General features: G+C 44.9%; 1 protein-coding gene across 2 annotated transcripts in view; it reads right to left on the bottom strand.

Annotated features, from left to right (window-relative positions):
• OVOL1 (ovo like transcriptional repressor 1) overlaps positions 1-16,262 on the bottom strand; it is a 194,444-nt gene that overhangs the window by 92,629 nt on the left and 85,553 nt on the right. Inside the window, exon 2 of one of the 2 annotated variants that reach the window (XM_044270698.1) lies at positions 14,700-14,839. The exons of the other annotated variant lie outside the window; for it this stretch is intronic. The gene's annotated coding sequence lies outside the window, so the exon portion shown is untranslated. The remainder of the gene's footprint in view (positions 1-14,699; positions 14,840-16,262) is intronic. 2 annotated transcript variants of the gene reach the window in all.

Below are 16,262 nucleotides of genomic sequence, written 5' to 3'. Positions count from 1 at the left end.
AGAGGGTGTCAACTTGCCCGTGAACCAGCGGCTGAGCCAGCAAGGTGGTAGCATCGCTGGGAGTCAGCAGGGTGGCAACAGTTGCATGTCGGGAGCCGAACAAGCCCGGGCTAAACCACCTGCTTCGCAGCAGCCTACCTGCCCGGGAAGTAGTGGTGGAGTGGTTCACGTAGGCAGAGGCGGTAGCAGTCAGTCAGTGCAGACTGTTGGGGGGAAAATCACCTACTCGGTGGTGTGGCAGTTTTTTGTTAAGCTGCCGGAGGAATTTAACATAGCCATATGTAGAATATGTGGGCAGAAGGTGAAGCGTGGCCAGGGTGCCAATGTTGGCACCACAGCCCTGCGTCAACATATGCAGCGTCACCATAAAGTGGCCTAGGAGCTGCATCACCCAGTGGCACGCACCCGTTTTTAGGCAGTCAAGGCTCCACCACCTCAGCCGAAGGGAGCTGTCTGACATTCCCATCTTCTGCTGGTCCAGATGCTCCTGCTCTTCCTCCTCCTAGTCACTCATTCCGTCAGCAACCGATCACCGAAGCGATTGACAAGGGACAGCAGTATGCATACATGCATCCAACGGTGCAGAAGCTGAATGCGCTCCTGTCCAAGTTGCTGGTGCTGCAGTCCCTCCCTTTCCAAGTGGTGGACTGCACCTTTCAGAGAACTGATGGCTTCTGCCGAGCTGAGGTAGAGAGTCCCAAGCCATAATTTCTTTGCCAAAAAGGCAGTACCAGCCCTGCAAAAATATGTAAAACAGAAGGTGGGCCAGTCCTTGAGCCTGTCGGTGTCTGCCAAAGTGCACGGCAGTGACAACGTGTGGAGCTGTAAATAATTTCACCCTTCATATGTTGGACCGACTATACGAACAGAAAAAAGCCATCAACGATTTCTTGATGATGTAAGTGGATAGGCGTACTCCCCTGTGTAACTTCGATGTCAGCCAGTGGCAGCTCATGCTTGACACCTGCTGTTTGCTTAGGCCCTTTGAGGACGCCACGTTATTTTTCAGTCGCCAGGACTACAGGATGAACAGCATCATTCCACTGCTTCATTTCCTGGAACAGATGGTGGTAATAATGGCTGGTCAGGGGACTGGAGACATGGTTTAGATCTCATGGCCACATGAACCCTGTGGGGGCTGAACTGGAAGAGGAGGAGGAGGGGTAGCAGGACATTGGAGCACAGGCAATGTGTAGCGAAATTTGTGGTTTTTCTACTCAGGTGACAGGAGAGGAGGAGCAGAAGCAGCCAGAAGAGCAGGGCAATGAGACGAGACAGAGGACCCAGACACACAGTGTCAGTATGCAGTGGAGATGGAGGCAGGGAGTCCTTCCGAGTCACTTGCACAAATGGCCTGATGCATGCTCACTTGCTTATGTAGTGACAGCCGAATTGTCACCATTCGTCAGAGGGATGACTTCTGGCTCTCCACCTTGTTGGACCCTCGCTACCAGTCCAGAATGGGGGCCTTTTTTACAACCACTCAGAGGGAGGACAAACTGAACTACTACAAAGACATCCTATGTAGTCAGTTGGCCGCTCCCTATCTGCGCCATCGTCTATCCTCTTGCAGGTCTGACCAGGGGGGCCCTTTGCCACTGCCATGGCTGCTGGGGAGGGGTGGGTTTGCAGGGGCAATACCAGCTTCATCTGCAGCAGCCTGAGTCTACAGTCGCTGATGAGTAGCTTTCTTCACCCGCACAGTGAAGAATCTACTCACCAGCAGCAGGTGGTGGCATACTTGGACAGCACCCTGCCAACCCACTTTGAAGATCCACTGGACTACCGGGCAGCCAAACTGGATTTGTGGCCGCAACTAGCAGAGTTTGCCCTGCTATCTCCACATTATGTCACCTTGCAACTCTGTGGTATCCTGATGCTGCTGCTGCTACTGCCATCTCCACACTATTTCACCTTGCCACTCTGTGGTCTCCTGATGCGTTTGCCATATCCACACTATGTCACCTTGCCACTCTGAGGTCTTCTGATGCTGCTGCCATCTCCACACTATGTCACCTTGCCACTCTGTGGTCTCCTGATGCTGCTGCTGCTACTGCCATCTCCACACTATGTCACCTTGCCACTCTGTGGTATCCTGATGCTTCTGATGCTGCTGCCATCTCCACACTATGTCACCTTGCCACTCTGTGGTCTCCTGATGCTGCTGCTGCTGCCATCTCCACACTATGTCACCTTGCCACTCTGCGGTATACTGATGCTGCTGTTGCTACTGCCATCTCCACACTATGTCACCTTGCCACTCTGTGGTCTCCTGATGCAGCTGATGCTACTGCCATCTCCACACTATGTCCCCTTGCCACTGTGTGGTATCTTGATGCTACTGCTGCCATCTCCACACTATGTCACCTTGCCACTCTGTGGTATCCTGAAGCTGCTGCTGCTACTGCCATCTCCAACCTATGTCACCTTGCCACTCTGTGGTATCCTCCTGCTGCTACTGCCATCTCCACACTATGTTACCTTGCCATTCTGTGGACTCCTTATGCTGCTGCTACTGCCATCTCCACACTATGTCACCTTGCCACTGTGTGGTATCCTGATTCTGCTGCTGCCATCTCCACACTATTTCACCTTGCCACTCTCTGGTATCCTCCTAAGCTGCTGCTGTCGCCACCTCCAGACTTTGTCATTGTGCCACTCTGTGGCCTCCTCCTGATGCTGCTGCCGCCACATCCACACTCTGTCATTGGGCCACTCTGTGGTTGTCCTCATGCTGCTTCCACCTCATCAATATGTCATAGATCCACTCTGTGGACTTCTCATGCTGTTGCCATCGTCCCCACTTCATGACTGGGCCACTATTTTGCCTTTCGGCTTGGCTGGCATCATCATTTATTTGACCTTTCTTCTGATCTGTCAGAAGGAAGGAAAAAATAGACACACAATGGATCCTGTCTGTGTAGCAGCTGTAAGGCCTGTATGTGTAACACCCCAGAGTTGTGTTACGAAACTTTTACCCTGCTACAACCTGTTAAGGGCATTAACTTTGTCATCTAATGTAATTTCACATAATATCCTCACAAATATTCATTCAAATCTTTGTTACATATATATTGCTGTAATTTCCATGTTCACCAGCAGGTGGCAGCAATGTGTTAGCAGGGACTTAGTTTCAGTTTAGTGTTTCTAGGCTGGAATAGTACATTCCAGTTTAGCTCCCCCCCCTCTGTGAGCAGAGTGGAATATCCCACATCCTGCCTCATGGGGAGAGAAGGAAGTTAAGTGAGTGTGCCAGCCACCCCTGCTAGGGGTAGGGTGTGCGTGTAGTAACTCCCAGATGTAGGGATTCAAAGCCAGGATCTTGTTTCGGCTGAGACACTGATCATCATCCCCAGCCTGAGCTTTGCAGCCTCAGCTGGAAGAAAGCAAGCAACCATCCAGTTACAGGAAGAAGCATACCCTGAGACAATAACTGTGAGTACCGTCCAGAGACCCCAGGAGAAGCCAAATTCCTCCTCAGCTAGTCAGTCCCCAAGACAACAGAAGATAGATAGTGCAGAAGATAAATTCCTGCCACATTACAGAGCTACTAAGCAGACGTCCTTTCCTGCAAAAGCTCCAGGCACATGATAGAGCAGAAGATAATTTCCTGCCACACATTGCCAATACCTGCTGGGACCAAAGACTAATGCTGTATCTCGCTTAGATGAAAGCTGCAACTAGTAAAGACAAGTTTGAACTTTACCAAAGGTCTGGATCTCAATTACTGATGCAAGTTCCTCAATTACTCCTACTAGCACCACACTCATTCTATTGCAAGTGAGCCAGGATCCAGGAGTCCAGCCATACCCAGGTAGGAGACACCATTGACACTATTGCCATTACCACACAGAGACATTACACCACTCTGGCATTCCTAACCTGGTACGTGAGTTACAACACCTTAAAGGGCCCTGTGTTAGTACCCTGCACATGGTGCAATTGGCGTCACAAACAAAACAATAGATTATTATACCCATATCCTGACCCACTGCATAATTTGGCATCTGTGTAACCGTACCACGGTCCCGCTCATTGCATATGGTACCATCAAAATTGGCATATGATTTGGTAGCCAAAAGCAGGAGTGGGTACAAAACACAGAAGACATGCAAATATTCCATTCATGTGTCATCTGTTTTAGATCCACTCCTGTTTTTTTGGGGCATTAGCAATACTGATGGATTATTGAGCAAATGCTGACCGAGTGAAGGAGCATGCTCCACAGACAAGATCCGTTTTTTTGTGGGTTATTGTTCTGACGGATCAGAGGAAGGGCAAATTAATTAGTGTTGTCAACGCAAACTTACTGCTGACACCCTCTTCACTCTGTCGGGGGTCTCTACTTGTATAAGTGTTTAATAGAACAGGTTCTGATAACATCTATGTGGAATCAGCTGCCAACGGTGTAAAAGGAGTGCACTTCTTCTTGGCACTAACATCGACCTGTAAGGCTGAGTTCATACTTGAGTTATTTGGTCAGTTTTGGCCCCCGTGACTGCCCTAATAAGTGAAGTGTGCAGTGATTCAGTGATTCTAAGAGCAACGCCTGTCATATGCATGTCATACGGACTCACAGTAATATTTCACCACCAAAGCAGACTCCTATGAGTGTTACTACAAGGCACAGTGTTTTACACCACTATAAAGGCTTTCAGCAGCCAGGAAATAGCAGTTTTTTTTTTAACATAATTTGCTGCACATTTATTCGGATGGAACAGAATTTTTCCCGAAAAATTCGATCATCTCTAGTGCTAATACATGTCACAACAGGCTTTAAAAGAAATAACTACACCGCTAAGCAGCAAATATATTTTTTCTTTTTGCTCTAAAACACCCCACCAAAGCCTTTACTACAGATGAGCGCACCCCACTCCTTTGACAGTGACCTCCTCAGGGGCCAGTCCCGTTTACAGTGACCTCCATAGGGGACCGTCCCCTTATCTATGACCTCCACTGTTCCCTGCCCCTTAACAGAGACCTCCACACCACCCATCCCTTTAACAGTGACCGCCACAGTACCCCGTTCCCTTAACAGTGACCTCCAAAGTACCATGCTCCCTTAACAGTGACCTCACAGTACCCTGCTGCCTTACCAGTGACCTCCACAGGATTTGTCCCTTTAGTAGTGGCCCCTGCCACCTTAACAGTGACCTCCGCAGTGCCCGCCCTTTTAACAGTGACCTCCACAGCCTCCTGCCCCTTTAACAGTGACCTCCACAGTGCCCGCCCCTTTAACAGTGATCTCCACAGCAGCTTCCCCTTTAATAGTGGCCCCTGCCCCCTTAACAGTGACCTCTACAGCAGCTGCCCCTTTAATAGTGGCCCCTGCCCCCTTAACAGTGACCTCCACAGCTCCCTATCACTTTAAGGCTAGGGCTACATGATGACATGTGTCCCGCGACATTATGTCATACAATTGTCGTGCAACCGTGAACGCCCCTTATTCTGTTAGATCTGATAATGTGGCAGTAATTCAATTAAGTTTTAATATCTTTAAAAATAAAATTATATTAAGCTTGAATTAACCTCTTACTAAGCCATTATAAATATTGACAATGGCTAATTGATCCGTCTATCTTCCTAAAGCTAAAGGATCTTTGATGATGTCACCACAGGTGCTGGAAGTTAACTGTCGCAGCCCCTTTGTTAGTTCATGCAGGACACAGACATGTATCATTTTGAAATATTATCAATAGCTAATTGCGGCACCCAACTTTCCAGGGTGCCGATAACATGTTGAAGCCATATAGCGTCTTCATACAGATTTGTCTTTTGTCCCTTTACAGACACAGCAGCTGCGGCAGAAACAAAAGAAGCTGCGGCAGCGGCGGCACCCAACTGCCCCAGGTGCCGATTCTGTCTTCCCATTTAGTTCTATTTCATAGCCGCATCTATCACAGATATTCAACATACCTTATCTAAGGCAGATATGTAGCATTTATAAATATTAACAATAGCTAATTGTGGCACCCAACTTTCCCGGGTGCCGATAACACATATATATCTTCTAATACGCCATCTGTCCATTAATTTGTACAAACACCTACCAAATTTAGGAGTCCACAACGTTTATACATCTTTTTACGAGACATAGTCGGCCTAATGTAAGAGCAGCTGTGACAATAGCAAACAGTTGTCAAAACATGCCCGGAGACGTCCTAATATCTTCAAAAATAAAATGATATTAAGGTACTATCCCAACCATCTATCTTTCAGCCATCTCTTAGAATCTTTAATAATAAAATCATTAAAAACAGACTATGACAAAATTAAAAAGGCACCCAACTTTCCCAGGTGCCGATAACGCTTTGAAGTCATATTCGTCCTTATTTTTTACCCTCATGTCCGTTTTGTGAAGCGCATCAGGGTATGTTCGGACATGTCCTAAGACATTATTTAGGAGTGTCAAAATCATTTTATCTCGTTAGGAAATTTGCTTTGTTACAAAATTTAAGTTTAATAAAAATCGAAGGCGTACGTGATTTAAGCAAAATGTATTTATTTACGATGCATCACAGTAAATTTTTCAATAACTTAGTAGGATAGGCACATTTGTGCTTAATTACAGCCACGTATACATAATTGTTTTATGTGCCTTTTTCATGGTCATGGTCACGGTCATTTTTTCTGAAATGGCTCGGAAATATTTTTAATACATTTTCAAAAGACATTCCTTTAGTGATACAATGTAAGATATAGATGCAGTAATGTCCACAGACCGAACTAACGGCGTTCTGTATTTATTTGTTTTGATATCTTATAGTCTTAGAATTTTTAGATAAAAATTTCATAAATTCACCAGGAAATATTTCATTTGCGGGTGATAATCCATAACTATAAAAAAAAATAAATAGATACGTCATTCGGGTATAATATAATTAAAATCCAGTGCAAATTGTCTGTATTTACAATATAGGCCACTGGACGGTCGATGATTTTATTTTCCGGTAATAAATTGTACGGAAATACAACTTTAAATATGTGCCGGGCATGAAAGTCGGCTTTGACAACGCAGGTAATTTCATAATTATTCATTTTTATTGAAAATCATATAAAACCTCCGTTCTATTGTTTATTTCAATAATATTTTAATGAACAGAATACACAATCATATTAATAGTGTTTGGCACCGTCTCAGCAAATCTAATTTCAGCTCTGAAATTTCCAGTTTTTACTAGAGAGAAATGTCCACCAGGTTCTTGATCCGGCAATAAATCAAAAGCGACCAAAGTGTACCCGTTCAAAAATCGGACCGATCCACGGATAAAGCGTTGTCAGTCTTTTGCTTCCCCGAAATATGTACGAGTGACATATATTCACGAACAGCCGAATCGTCTTTAAAATTAGGCTGAAACAGTTTTGCGGTTATTTGTTGTCCGTCCAAATATAAGGCGGCATAATTCACATTATAGTGATTGAAACACAAAGGATTTCTTTGTTAGTTCCTGGAAAATTATTCATTCACAAACGCTAGCATTACTCGTGGTTAGCTATGTGCCTGCTATACACTTTAAGAGATGCGCAATCGACTGAGTACTTTGCGTTAGCGGTTAACAGAGCGCGACTGTGTCCGATTCTCACAGCGGCGATACTCAAACTCTTTTGACAAACAGCGAAGTGTGCTGTATTTGGACTTTAAAATGTGTTGCCTCGGCAGACATAAGACAGAAGGAGTCTTTGTTTCGGGTCAACTTAATCTTTAGATCTAGGCCGTTCAGAATTAACTTTGGCTGATTAAATATATAGGCGTTGTGGGGATTCGCTCTGGTAGGCAGGGTAAGCGGACGCAGTACAGAGGCAAGAACACGGTAGTAAAGCAAAAGTCAGTGTTTATTCACACAACAAGGGAAAAAATAGCACAAACACTTGGCAGAGTCCTGGTGTTAATTCACACCACAGAAATTCCTCATGTTATTTCACATGGCCAAAGTCCACAGAACTCAAAACAAACACATCACCTGAATATCCACAGCAGGCTTTTAGGGTGCCTGGCTTCCAGCTGGTGGCTCTCATGCAGCTCCCCAAGACACAGAGCCTTCACAGCACCACTTTTACTTGGAGGAACATACCACACCCAGCTGAGCTGCTGGCTGGGTTTTTTAAACCCCAGCCCAAAACCTGGCCTGGACGTGGGGAACAGCCACCCACCCTGCTCTTTGGCTGCTCCCAATAAGAACCGGCCCGGATCGGCTTTTCAGCCACACTAAGAATAAACAGTGTCAGCGACCACTAGCTGCGGCTGACACATAAAATAACCGGTTCTTATCTCACCGAGGCCAGGAACCTCGGTGACACGTCAATGACGGACCCTTGCACCTTCCTACATACCTCCCCCCTTTGTTCAACCCTGAGGGGGTGAACACACGCCAGACAGTGTACTCGGGACAGGGCATCCGCGTTTCCCTGTAACCGGCCTGCCCTGTGTTCTACTGTGAATTTAAAGTTTTGCAGCGATAAGAACCACCTGGTGACCCGAGCATTCCTCTCCTTGGCCTGGCTCATCCACTTGAGAGGGGAGTGATCGGTCACCAGACGGAATTTCCTCCCCAACAGATAATAGTGGAGAGACTCGAGTGCCCACTTGATGGCCAGGCACTCTCTCTCCACTATACTGTACCGGGTCTCCGCTGGAGTGAGCTTACGGCTGAGGAAGACAAAGGGATGCTCCTCCCCGTTGACTTCCTGAGACAGTACCGCACCGAGGCCTACTTCGGAGGCATCAGTCTGGACCACAAATTCCCTCTTGAAGTCGGGCGTCACCAAAACTGGGGACCCACACAGGGCGGACTTCAAAGCGGAGAAAGCCTCTTCCGCCTGGTCATTCCAGCGGACTATCACGGACTTCCGTCCCTTTAAAAGCCCTGTCAATGGAGCCGCTAAAGTGGCAAAATGGGGAACGAACCTCATGTAATAGCCCACCATTCCCAGGAATGACCTTACTTGTCTAGAGGTGGCAGGTCGGGGCCAATTCCGTATCGCCTCTATTTTGCTCACTTGGGGTTTAATGACTCCACGTCCAATGACATACCCAAGGTATTTAGTCTCCTCTAACCCTATTGCACATTTCTTTGGGTTAGCTGTTAGTCCCGCCTTTCTAAGGGAGTCCACTACAGCCTGTACTTTAGGTAGGTGACTTTCCCAGTCGGTGCTATGGACAACGATATCGTCCAGGTACGCCGAAGCGTATCGACGATGTGGACGGAGTATAATATCCATTAGCCGTGGATTAAACGTGGCGGGAGCGCCATGTAGACCAAAGGGTAGTACCTTGTACTGATAAAGCCCCTCTGGCGTGACAAAAGCCGTTTTTTCTTTGGCAGCCTCTGTCAAGGGTACCTGCCAGTACCCTTTGGTGAGGTCTAACACAGAAAAATACCGGGCTTGGCCCAACTTTTCAATAAGCTCATCCACTCGGGGCATGGGATACGCGTCAAATTTGGACACCTCATTAAGTTTGCGGAAGTCATTACAGAACCTCAACGTCCCATCTGGCTTGGGTATTAATACTATCGGACTGGCCCACTCACTTTTAGACTCCTCGATGACATCCAGCCGCAACATAAGTTGCACTTCCTCCGAGATGGCTTTTTGCCGAGCCTCAGGTACTCGGTATGCTTTTAACCAGACTTTTGCCTGAGGCTCGGTGACAATGTCATGTTGGATTACGGAAGTGCGTCCAGTGAGGTCTGAGAACACATCCGTGTTCCGACTAACAAACTCCCTGGTTTCCTGAGCCTGTTTAGAGGAGAGGCTGTCAGCAATTTTTATTGTGGCAACCGCTTCCCTTGCATCAGACTTAGGAGCCGGAACCTCTTGTCCAAGAAAGCCCGGTCGCGGGCTGTCTTCCGTAGAGGTTTCCCTATCCTTCCAAGGTTTTAGTAAATTAACATGGTAAACCTGCTCCGGCTTTCGCCTCCCCGGCTGGTGTACTTTGTAATTTACCTCTCCTATTTTTTCACGTACCTCGTAGGGCCCCTGCCACCTGGCTAGGAACTTACTGTCCACTGTCGGCACCAGAACCAAAACCCGATCACCCGTGTTAAAGTTCCGGACCCGAGCCTGCCGATTATAGATCCGACTCTGGGCTCGCTGAGCGGCCTCCATATGTTCCCTGACAAGAGGCAAAACGGTCTCTATCCGCTGTTGCATCTTGGTAACATATTCCAGGACGCTTTTATGCGCAGTGGGTTGTTCTTCCCAAGCCTCTTTGGCTACGTCCAACAAGCCACGAGGATGTCTGCCATATAGCAATTCGAAGGGCGAGAACCCAGTAGAGGCCTGGGGCACCTCTCGCACTGCGAACATGAGATAAGGCAGAAGAAGGTCCCAATCCTTTCCATCTTTGGTCACCACCCTTTTTAACATGGTTTTTAGAGTTTTATTAAACCTTTCCACTAGTCCATCCGTTTGTGGATGGTACACAGACGTCCGTAACTGTTTTATACGCAGCAACTTGCAGAGTTCCCTCATGACCTTGGACATAAAAGGGGTCCCCTGGTTAGTCAGGACCTCTTTAGGTAGCCCCACTCGGGAGAACATCTCCATTAGCTCTTTAGCTATAAGTTTTGCAGAAGTATGTCGCAGTGGCACTGCCTCCAGGTACCGAGTAGCGTAATCAAGGACAACCAAGATGTGTTGGTGTCCCCTGGTGGACTTTGGTACAGGACCTACTAGGTCCATAGCGATTCGCTCAAACGGTACCTCAATGATCGGGAGGGGTACCAAGGGACTGCGAAAAAGGTGCTGGGGGCTAGTTGCCTGGCAGGTCGGGCAAGACTTACAGAACTCGTCCACCTCTTTAAACACACTGGGCCAGTAAAACCGTTGTAGCATCCGGTCCTGTGTTTTCTGCATTCCCAGATGACCCCCAAGAACATGCTGGTGTGCTAACTCTAACATGAGTTTGCGATAAGCCTGAGGCACCACCAACTGTTCAATGGACTCACCTCGCAGCTGATTTACCTGATACAACATATCCTGATGGACCACAAAACGGGGGAACACCGACTCTGCCCCTGGTTGTTGTGGTTCACCATCTATTATTAGCACATTTTCCCAGGCTCGGGATAAGGTTGGATCCCGGTGTTGCGCGGTACCAAAATTATCCCCAGAGACATTGAGGTCTGCCAGCTCAGGCCCCGGCGGCAAGTCCTCCATGTCTCCCACCATTACACTCAGTGGGGTTGTCTCCTCCTCTTCCACCGAAGTGGCGGTCACCCCTACCGCGGGACCTTTAGACTCAGGTTCCCAGGGTTCTGGTCTCCCCCCTGAGCCGGGCCATTCTGCTAGGGTTACACCTGTATCATGCATATCAGTCACTCTCGGAACTGGCCACAGTGCCGTGAAACCCGGGAAGTCTCTCCCTACTATAAGTTCATAGTGGAGATGGGTTGCAACAGCCACCTCGTGGATCCTCTGCCGGAAACCGTAGACAGAGTCACTATAGCAGTAGGATAGTCTTTTAAGTCCCCATGGATACACATGACTCCAACTTTACGGCCAGTGTACTCAGCGGAGCGTACCAGGGAAGCCCTTACCAGGGTCACCAGACTTCCTGAGTCCAACAGAGCCTCCGCTGGAGTGTCTCCCACCTCAACCTGGCACAGGTGGTTCAGAGACTCCGAAGCATCCACTGCACACAGTTTCCCGGCATATAATGAATGACGGAAGCCACAGTTCGTGTCCATGGGTTCCCCCTGACGTGGACAGTCCGCTCGAACATGACCTGGCTCCCGACACCGCCAGCAGATTATTGGAGCGGGGTCCACAGGGGTTATATCCCGGGCAGGTTTGATGGGCACCGGTTGTTGGGTCCGGGGTGGAGAGTTACGGGACCTGACTGCCCCCCTCCCAACAGAACCCCCCTGTAAGTTCCGGGTGGCCTCATAGCGCTCTTTAGCAATATTCCTGGCAGCTGTTTTTACGTGCGGTTTTACAAGTTTCACACCTTTCTTGAATAGGGGAACGACTCACCGGAACAACCCACAAAATAACCCGGCGAGACCAGAACCGTGCATGAATTGTGCACCGTGAAAGCCGTTCAAACCATGACCTTGGCTTGAGCTATGTAATAATGTGTATACGCATCCGGGTCATCGTACACTCTCTGGGACAACATTTTAATGCGTCGTCACAGCGCGAGGTCTAAAGTGTAATTGCACAATAGTTTTCCCGTATTTGAATTTAACAGGTATAGCTTGATCCGTGAGTATCAATATTGTAATGGTATCAAAGTGTTGTTTGCAGAGAGGTATATAGTACAGCCTGTTATACATTAACGTGACTGTTTTGCCATTTTTACCGCTTAACTCCACAGTTCTTAAAAGCTGTATGTAACTATCGCCAACAAGTTGATGTTGAATGATATCGGTATAAACAAACATTGTATAAAATCCTGCTTAAGAACCCTGCCATTTTTCACCTTAAGGACCAGGAATTTTTTTGTCATGTGTCACTTTAAGTGGTAATAACTTTAAAACGCTTTAACTTATCCAAACCATTCTGAGACTGTTTTCTCGTCACATATTGTACTTCATGACAGTGGTAAATTTGAGTAAAAATATTTCATTTTTATTTATTAAAAAATACCAAATTTACCCAAAATTTTGAAAAATTTGCAATTTTCTAAAATGTTATTTCTCTTAATTTTAAAAAACAGATAGTAATACCTCCTAAAATAGTTATTACTTTACATTTCCCATATGTCTACTTCATATTTGGATCATTTTGTAAATTACATTTTCTTTTTTTGGGAAGTTAGAAGCCTTAGAAGTTTAGAAGCAAATCTTCAAATGTTTCTGAAAATTTCCAAAACCCACTTTTAATCTATTTTTTTTCCAGTAACAAAGCAAGGGTTAACAGCCAAACAAAACTCAATATTTATTGCCCTGATTCTGTAGTTTACAGAAACACCCAGTATGTGGTCGTAAACTGCTGGGCACACGGAAGGACGCAGAAGGAAAGGAACGCCATATGGTTTTTGGAGGGCAGATGTCACTGGCATAATTTCAAGTTGCCATGTCACATTTGAAGACCCTCTAAAGCACCCCTAGAGTAGAAACTCCCAAAAAAATGACCACATTTTGGAAACTACGGGATAAGGTGGCAGTTTTGTTGGTACTATTTTTGGGTACATATGAATTTTAGTTGATCTATATTGCACTTTTTGTGAGACAAGGTAACAAAAAATAGCTGGTTTGGCACACTTTTTATTTTTTGTTATTTACAATGTTCATCTGACAGGTTAGATAATATTTTTTATAGAGCAGGTTGTTACAGACACCAAAATAAGAAATATGACAACTTTTTTTGGTTGTTTGTTTCAGTTTTACATAATAAAGCATTTTTGAAAATAAATATTTTTTAGTGTCTCCATATTCTGAAAGCCATAGTTTATTTTTAGTTTTTGGGCGACTGTCTTATGTAGGGGCAAATTTTTTTGGGTATGAGATGACGGTTTGAGTGGTACTATTTTAGGGTGCATATGATTGGTATTACTCTTTTTATGATAAGGTGACAAAAAATAGCTTTTTTGACATTTTTATTTAGCTTTTTTACGGTGCTCATCTGAAGGTTTAGGTTATGTGATATTTTTATACAGCAGGTTCTTACAAATGTGGCAATACCTAATATGTATACTTTTTTTTATTTATTTAAGTTTTACACAATAACAGCATTTTTGAAACAAAAAAAATCATGTATTAGTGCCTCCATATTATGAGAGCCATATTTTTTTTTGGGGACGATTGTCATTTTTTGCAGGATGGGATGACGGTTTGATTGGTATGATTTTGGGGGGCATACGCCTTTTTGATTGCTTGGTGTTGCACATTTAGTGATGTAAGGTGACAAAAAAATGTTTTTTTTTAGCACAGTTTTTATTTAATTTTTTTGACAGTGTTCACCTGAGGGGTTAGATCATGTGATATTTTCATAAAGCCGGTCGATACCGATGCGGTGATACCTAAATATGTCAACTTTTCTTTTTTTCACAATTTCTTTACATTTTTTGTTACTTTATTTTGGGAAATGGATGCTTTTTTTTTACTTAAAACATAAAATTTAAGGAGAGAAGGTAGGTTATTGGTGGCTCACCTGATCAATACAATGTGTAGGTGCTCTGGTTCTGGACTGATTCACCCAATCAGAAAGGCGGTTTATAACAAGAAGGTATATAGTGGAAAACCGTCACTCTACATCTATCAGTAATGCTAAGGAGGCAATATACACGTAGGATAGTAAAATATGTATTTATTTTTATAAGGGTACGTTTTAAGAGTGGAGAATAAAAAGGTAGAGGTTCTAAAAATGTGGAAGTCCCAAAAAATGAGGTTCTCAAAAATAAAAATGATGTTTTGCAATATACAGCATTGAAGGTGCACAATAACAAAAATAACAAAAATAACAAAAATATGCAGAGTGGAGATGTGACAATGCAGTGATTGTCTGGTAGCAGTTTCCCCCTTCAGTGGGTATAGTAAATGGCTGTGTCCATTTGTGTACAGTCTATAAAAATTGTCTGTCTGTACCACCGGTGTTGGTCACATAGAAAGTATATAGTATATGGATAGAGCGATGAAAAGGTAAAAAGGATAAAAATATAAAATGCTAAAATATATATAGGTGGTATGTCAGTCGGGTGCTGTACTTAGTGTGGCATCCCACACATTAAAGAAGACTGCACCCTGACTGTTTACCTTCTTTGCGAGGTGTCCTGGCTGTTGGAGCAGCTTTGCTGGAATTCGTTATTCTGAAGCGCCTCCAGGATAAGGTTCTTAGCAGGTTTTAGAGGGAGGTCACCAGACGCGTTTCGAAGGACTTAGCTGCCTTCTTCATTCTGTGAATCCAGAGTACATTAGAGACCAGAAATCAATAAAGAACAATCCATTGAGGGGAAAAAATACAGCGGTAGCATAACAAAAAAACAAAAAAACACAGAACCCACACTAGGGTCCCCAAACAGGCCCGAATACAAAAATGCACAACTAGTAGAAGCCGCAGCGGTACCACAGAAAACACAGACACTGAGAGAAAAAAAAAACAAAACGCAGAATTAAGTCAGAAACCATAAATCAACAAAGAACCAAAACAATAACCAGCAATCACACTACCAAAAACAGTACAAAAAACAAACACACACACACAGAAAAAAGCAAACAAAAAGAAGACACCTAACTAGTACTTATCCAGATTTTCGATGGAACCATCACATCCAAAAGTCTGGACCATATAAAATGAGATCCAGTCCAGGTCTGAAAGATCCACCAGCAGCATAAAAAGCAGTAAAACGGCAGTCAGAGGGCTACCACTGATGAAGAAGGCAGCTAAGTCCTTCGAAACGCGTCTGGTGACCTCCCTCTAAAACCTGCTAAGAACCTTATCCTGGAAGCGCTTCCGAATAACGAATTCCATCTGAATTCTCCGGATCGAAAAAGACCACCAACGAAAATCTCAAAACCAAGTCCGGCAAAGACACGCGAGATGCCGAAGAAGTGACGTCATATCCACGTGGCACGCCGAAAAGACCGGGAAAACAAACACTGCAGAGCGCAGCAAAGCTGCTCCAACAGCCAGGACACCTCGCAAAGAAGGTAAACAGTCAGGGTGCAGTCTTCTTTAATGTGTGGGACGCCACACTAAGTACAGCACCCGACTGACATACCACCTATATATATTTTTGCATTTTATATTTTTATCCTTTTTACCTTTTCATCGCTCTATCCATATACTATATACTTTCTATGTGACCAACACCGGTGGTACAGACAGACAATTTTTATAGACTGTACACAAATGGACACAGCCATTTACTGTACCCACTGAAGGTGGAAACTGCTACCAGACAATCACTGCATTGTCACATCTCCACTCTGCATATTTTTGTTATTTTTGTTATTTTTGTTATTGTGCACCTTCAATGCTGTATATTGCAAAACATCATTTTTATTTTTGAGAACCTCATTTTTTGGGACTTCCACATTTTTAGAACCTCTACCTTTTTATCCTCCACTCTTAAAATGTACCCTTATAAAAATAAATACATATTTTACTATCCTACGTGTATATTGCCTCCTTAGCATTACTGATAGATGTAGAGTGCCGGTTTTCCACTATATACCTTCTTGTTATAAAACATAAAATTGTTGTTGTAAAACTTTCTTTTTAAACTTTTTTTTTTTACACTTTATTTTTTGTCCCACTCTGGGACTTCAACTTTTGGGGGTCTGATCCCCTTTACAAATGCATCACAATACTTCTGT

This window comes from Bufo gargarizans, chromosome 10 (assembly GCF_014858855.1).
Source record: "Bufo gargarizans isolate SCDJY-AF-19 chromosome 10, ASM1485885v1, whole genome shotgun sequence".
Lineage (NCBI taxonomy): Eukaryota > Metazoa > Chordata > Amphibia > Anura > Bufonidae > Bufo > Bufo gargarizans.
The sequence above is the reverse complement of the archived record's forward strand: the minus strand, read 5'-3'. Positions and strand labels throughout refer to the sequence as shown.